This window comes from Colobus angolensis, unplaced genomic scaffold, assembly GCF_000951035.1.
Source record: "Colobus angolensis palliatus isolate OR3802 unplaced genomic scaffold, Cang.pa_1.0 Scaffold302, whole genome shotgun sequence".
NCBI classification, from domain to species: Eukaryota; Metazoa; Chordata; class Mammalia; order Primates; family Cercopithecidae; genus Colobus; species Colobus angolensis.
In genome coordinates, this window is record NW_012116289.1 from 295,679 (window position 1) to 302,657 (window position 6,979).

Consider the following 6,979-nt stretch of genomic DNA (forward strand, 5'->3'; position numbering starts at 1 on the left):
AAAAAAAAAGACTATAGAAGAAAATTGAATTAATTTAAGCTTAAAATGTTACTGTTTTGAGAGATGATAAAGGAAGAAACCAGTCAGGCAGGCAGTTAGGGTGGGTGCTCACTTAAATTGTTTCAGATAGAACAGCCTGAAAAATCAAGCTTCGGGCACAGATCAAGGAACTTGCACAGCGGGGCTTGCCTATGACATGCCCACAGCTGCACAGATAAGAAAGGCTACACGGGCGACTAGCCCAGACATGCCCGCAATGGAAAATGCTGTCTCCTGAAACATGTGCAGTAAGGGGAACAAAGCAATATGGATTAACTCAAGCTAAGGACCCACATGCGCACTAGGAGGATGGGGTGGAGCTACCAGAAATTCGTGCCTTATGCAATTATGCAACCCAGCCCTCCTTTGTTTTCTTATAAAAGGCTTTACTTTCAACTGTAAAAACGGCAACCCTCTTCCAGGCCCCCTCCTCATGGCAGAGAGCTTTCTTCTTTAGCTTATTAAACTTTTGCTCTAACCTCACAGTTTTTGTGTCCACACTACTTAATTCTCTTCGTTTTGAGACAAAAACCTCTGGGTGATACCTTACAATGAGAGACTGCTACATTGTGGTGCATTGGCAAGACTGTAACAGTTTCAAGTGGAAGATGACAAAATGTTATTATGGGAATTAATTCGTTAATGTAGAATAATGTAACATAATGAACTATGTTCTATTAATAATTAGCACTTATGTTCTAATCTTGAAACGACTTGGCTAGATAAAAGCTTTGCTTAGTGAAGAAAGACTTATTACCCTTTTTCCTCTTGTATTTCATAAAAAAATTACCTTTTATATTCAAATGTTTTCGAGCAAGAGTATTTTTATATTTGTTGATAGTTATCATAAAGTATATATTATGAAGATGTTTTATGAGCATACATTTATTGGCTAATGAGTAACATGTTATTTCCCAATGACACTGTTCTAACAGTTCATATGATGATAATAGCAATTTGTATCATTATGTGCCAGGCAATATTCTGAATTCTTTGGACATACTAACATTTAATTCTAAAACAGTTACTACCATTATTACTATTATGGTTATCCTCATTTTATAGGTGATGTAACTGAGGCATAGAGAGATCAAATAACATACCTGAGCTCATAAGAAAACATGTAAACAGCTAATTACAGCCTAAGTGAGCTGGTGTTACAATATAGAAAAGCAGAATACAGTAGGTCCATTCAGAGTATTTGCCCACCATATTGCTAGAAGTCCCAACATTTTTTGCTTTTACTGAAAAACTCTGATACATTTCCTTTCTCTAAGATAATTGCTTCCCTTTCAGGTTAGTGCTATCTAATATTCTATCTAACAAGACGTATATTATTTAGAGTTGTTAGGGTAAACACCTGGAAAAACCAGAAAGCAGAAGCCTAAAATAAAAGTTATTACTTTTGGAGTGTGGAACTGAGGGATGGAAAGGCCTGGATGAATTCCTTAAATACCTTTTAGAAAGTCCCGGGCATTCTAAAAATTAACTTGCATCTTTGGAAAACTAATGATGCAGCCAAGGGTCTTTCATTTAAATCTAAAATAATTTAGATGCATTAGATTTAAACATAAATTATTTGGAATAAATAAAAAGTAAAGGATAAATTGTTAAGGATTTTAAGGACAGTGATATGTAAAACTATTTCTTTTTTCTTTTTATTTGAAGGAAAAGTTATGGCTTGTAAATTAGAAATTACTAGTATTTCAATAGTCAAAATACAATGAGAAAAAATGGTACTGTTTGCATTTCAGGTGCAACATTTCATATACTACTTTTTATCTTTAACTTATATTTATTTCCATTTCTCTCATCTTCTTATTCCATCTTGTTACCTTCAAATTTTAAATGGGTAGTTACAATTCATATTAATTGAACATTTAAAAATTTTCTTGGGGCCAGGTGTGGTGGCTCACGCCTGTAATCCCAGCACTTTGGGAGGCCAAGGTGGGCAGATCACAAGGTCAAGAGATCAGGACCATCCTGGCCAACATGGTGAAACCCTGTCTCTACTAAAAATACAAAAATTAGCTGGGTGTGGTGGCACATGCCTGTAGTCCCAGCTACTTGGGAGGCTGAGGCAGGAGAATCACTTGAAGTGGGAAGGTGTAGGTTGCAGTGAGCCGAGACTGCACCACTGCACTCCAGCCTGGCGACAGAGAGAGACTCTATCTCAAAAAAAAAAGTTTCTTGGAAGGAAATTATTCTGAATTGGAATATCTACAGTTAGCATTTTGGAATGAATGTCACAGTAACTTCAAGCATTTAGGAATGTAAAAAGTCTGCTTTTTGCTTTTAGAAGACTTTACTAATGATGGAGCAAGCAAATATATCTGTTAAGGTCCTATAGTTAGATAAAGACCTCCACTTTCCAAAAGCTTGACAACGTGCATACCATGCAGTATGAGGCTGGTGTGTGAGTGAGCAAGCAGCTGCAACACAGTTTACATGGAGACAATATCCAGAGTACTTAAAATTTAAGTCAAATATATTAAAACTTAAAGCACAATCACATAGGGAATAAGGGAGGGATGCAGTTAAAAAGTTTTCTCACTGCTTTTTCAATATCTGCAGGCTTCCAGATGTTAGGAAATGCTTTGTTCTTCCCTTCAACCCATCTGTTGTTCCTTAGTGTAACTGATATCACTGCAACTACTGCAGCCACTAAACCATCATCATTAAAAAAGGCAAAATTTAGAACTTTTTACAGAGTTTTATTAAAGAAAACTACAAGTTTGCAGAAAGATTTGCTCTTTAAATTTTTGTAAAATTTTTTTGGTGTGTGTACAACAATGATATGATGGAAGTAATGCCAAGGCAGACGTACTCTAAGGTTAGAACAGAATTCTCGGTATTTGTGTTGGTATAGAAATTTTTTTATGACTTAGAATTAAACATAGGGATTTCTTTATGTATCATTGAAATGAATTACTTTTTAAGTAAGGAGTGTAGTCATACATAGGTGATCAATTAAACCTATATATTTGCTTTATTCCTTTTTGTCCAGGATCTTATATCTGCCAGAAATGGAAATGTGTATTGCTGTTTTCTACTCAAAAATTACTTTACAGAAAAAGGTATTAGTTATTTGTGCTAATTTCAGTTTAGTAAATATATCATTTTTTTGTAGTTAAAAAATTTAAAATAGGGTGCAAAGCAAAATAAAGTTCTCTTTAAATAATATGAAATATCATAAAATAATTTTTATTGTGCCTTTCTCATAGCAGACCTTATAAATAACTATTTTTTCTGTTTTGATATTTTTATCAAATAGAATTTGTGTTCACTAGCATAGAATTTAGATAGTAAATTCTTTACTTTTAATCAATGAAGTCACTGTTCTCATAGTAATTTTGGATCAATTATTTATCTTAACTTTTTTATTTTTTTATTCCTTAATTAGTTAGTGTCTAAAAACTATTCTCTTAAGAAAAGTTAAACTTTTGTTAAAATCACCATAATTTTTGTCCGGGTTACTTTTGCCTATTTTTAAATGCTGAAATACTTAAGCAATAGTTAGATGTTGCATTTAGGAAGATTATTGTTACCTTTCTTATGTTATTTCTCCCAAATACATATCGTTCTTTCAGCTTGTATATATTTTATGAAAATTCATGCCTATTTTGAATAATTTTTTCAAAACTATGTCACATTTGAGTTCAGGAAATCCAATTTTGAGTAGAAGTATATATTACTTTATGTTTAGAATATTAAAATGGATTAATGAACCTTGAGTTTTCGCAAATCTCATTCTTAAACCATTTGAGCCTCCAAGTGATGCTCAGATATCACTAGCCCATAGAAGACCACAGAAATCATTATTATGAGCATCATTATGAGCACCATCATACTGTCCTTTTCTTTTAAAACAACTTCACCTAACCATCCATTCCAAATTTCTATATACACAATTTGTATGTGTTTTGAATGTTATTTGGCCTTAAAATGAACATATGACACGACTTCAATTTAATGGAATATGGTATCTACTTGAAAGACTATGACTATGTCAAGATCTCCTTCACCTAATACTGTAATAGCTCTGCTTAAGGAAAAAATTAAGTATACAGAATATATTTTATATGCAAAACTTGAATTGTGTCTAAAATAATCTGTTGCATGTATGCACAAATATTTTATAAATTGGTAATTTTATAAAGGAAAAAAAAAAAAAAAAAAAGAAGACCACAGAAAATTTCATTAATCCATAGAAACCCAGTGAGTTCTACAAAGTTTGGTGTCCTAAAGATTAGCTAACTGAATAGCAGTGTTAGATGGAGTTTATTCAGTAAGCCATGTAGCATGGAAACAAGGCCTTTGTTTTGCAATATGAATTTTAATAGGTCTTATTTCCTTAAGTAGGTTTTTTCTGTAGCTGGGGCTGGAGTCCTGTGGTGTGTAGTCTTTAGGGCCACTCCACTTTCAAGTCTTTGGGGAGAACTACCTTCTCCAGCTGAAGTTTTCTCCAGGGAATTGGCTTATAGAAAGATATTTCCTCTTTCATATAGGGACCACCCTTATTCAGTTTCTTCATGCTTGGCAGTGAGTTGATTTTCAGTGAATGTTGGTTGAGTGAATGAATGAATGAATGAATGATGAAGAGATTAATGAACAAATGATCTGAAAATAAGTGACTCACTTAGATGAGGATTCAAAGTCATGCTGCTTCACAGCCTGAATACTTTGCCTGTGGAAAATTAAAAGAACATTTAGTTTGGCCACTTAAAAATGTTTTTGACCAAAAAGCATTTGTTGAAGGAGTAGGATGAAACTATGACCTAAAACAAGGGTTTTTCATTTTGTGGGAATTTGGTTTTGGTAATACTATCTTCTCTTCTACAGATGATGGGGATCTATTTGTGAAACTTTTTTTTTTTTTTTGAGACAAGGCGGAATTCCGTCTGTCACCCAGGCTGGAGTGCAGTGGTGTTCCCATGGCTCACTGCAATCTCTGCCTCCCAAGCTCAAGTGATCCTCCCACCTCAGCCCCCCAGGTAGCTGGGACCATAGGCGTGTGCCACCACATCTGGCTAATTTTGAATTTTTGGTAGAGATGGGATTTCACCATGTTGGCCAGGCTGGTCTCGAACTCCTGAGCTCAAGTAATCTGCCTGCCTCGGCCTCCCAAAGTGCTGGGATTATAGGCATGAGCCACCACACCCCATCTATTTGTGGAACATTTATTTGTTTGTTTAGGTCAGACTTTTTACTAACCGTTTTTATTATGTCAGGTGAATATCTCATTAAGAGTCTTAGATCCATATATAATTAAGGTGATAATTGCAATTTGAACTTATTATGTGCATAATTAATATTTACTATGCTGATAAGTATGCCTATGCTGTACTGTAAATTATGGAAAAAAGTTGGCCGGGCACAGGGGCTCACACTTGTAATCCCAGCACTTTGGGAGGCCGAGGCAAGGTGGATCACGAGATCAGGAGTTCGAGACTAGCTTGACCAAGATGGTGAAACCCCATCTCTACTAAAAATATAAAAATGTGGCAGGCGCCTGTAATCCCAGCTACTCGGGAGGCTGAGGCAGGAGAATCAGTTGAATCTGGGTGGCAGAGGTTGCAGTGAGCTGAGATCGTGCCATTGCACTCCAGCCTGGGCAATGGAGTGAGACACCATCTCAAAAAAAATAAAAATAAAAAAAATAGAAAAAAGTTTCAAAAGAAATTATTGGCATTGACCTCATTTTATACCAACAGTCATGAGTTCAAGTGTTTTTATGTACAAAATTTCTCAAACCACTTTCAAAAAAGCAGATTTTTAATCTTCTAATGGACCGTGTCAACATTTCATTTATATGTTTTTACCATGAAAATATTTTATATTTTTATTAAACTTGAATACATACATATCATCACTGGCCACATAAAATATGTAATCATGTGAAAGTGAAAATAGAAGGGGTTATAGCAAAGAAAAATTGGTATCAGAATTATACAGTATCCTGATGCTCTTTGGGAAGAACTTCACAATTTTAATGATGATGTAGGCAAGCAGATGACTCACAGATACAGAAAAAAGGATCTGTAATTGTCATATGAGAGGAGATAAATCAACACAGGTCAAAGTATGTATAGATTTCTACCTAGGAGGCCCTGAACACGTTCATACTTTATAATGTAGACTTGTATTGTTTCTATTGAAATATTTTTTCTGGAGGTCCTATGATGTCATCTAGGAAAAAGTGTCAGTACAGAAAATGTATAACAAAATGAAGTGTCTTTTGGGACATATAAGACCAACTGCAGTAAGCTATCTATTATTTCTTTCTGTTTTCCCTTTTCTGTATGTCTAAATAGGATTGTGTCTCATTTAGTCAATATATAGAACCTATCTCTATAGACTATTTATTAGACCCAATAGTCTAGTTAAGTCATAGAGATTCCTATACTTTTAATTACTACAATTATTAATGAATAATATGCTGTATTTCTCCCCAAATTTTTTTTTGTTCTTCATTGTATACCTCTTTATTTCATCACTTTCTTCTGAGAGACTTAGTTCTTTTTCTTTGTGAAGAGATCTACATAAAGTGTAGGTTTTAGTGTGACTCCTAGAAATATTTTTATGTTACTTCATTTCTCAGTGGAGCACAAGTTATATTGTTCTAATGTGGGGCATCTTAAAGACTTTTTCTCCATTTCTCTCAGAAGAGCCTAGGAAGAACCTCTAAATTGAAGGCACAGAAACACAGCATTGTGAATCTTAGTCTAACATACACTTTGAAACCACTACAAATAATTTATTTTATATTATATGATGCTGTTTTAACTATGGTCTAGTAAATTAAAACAATAAGACTACTTACAAATATTTTTTCCATTTATAAATGCTTCTGTTAACAGCAGCAACCCTCCCCCCTTATGCCAAACACACACACACACACACACACACACACACACACACACACACACACACACACACA

At 34.4% G+C, this 6,979-nt stretch overlaps 1 protein-coding gene across 4 annotated transcripts in view; it reads left to right on the top strand.

Moving 5' to 3' along the window:
* BBS9 (Bardet-Biedl syndrome 9) overlaps positions 1-6,979 on the top strand; it is a 503,584-nt gene that overhangs the window by 172,128 nt on the left and 324,477 nt on the right. The window lies entirely within an intron of this gene.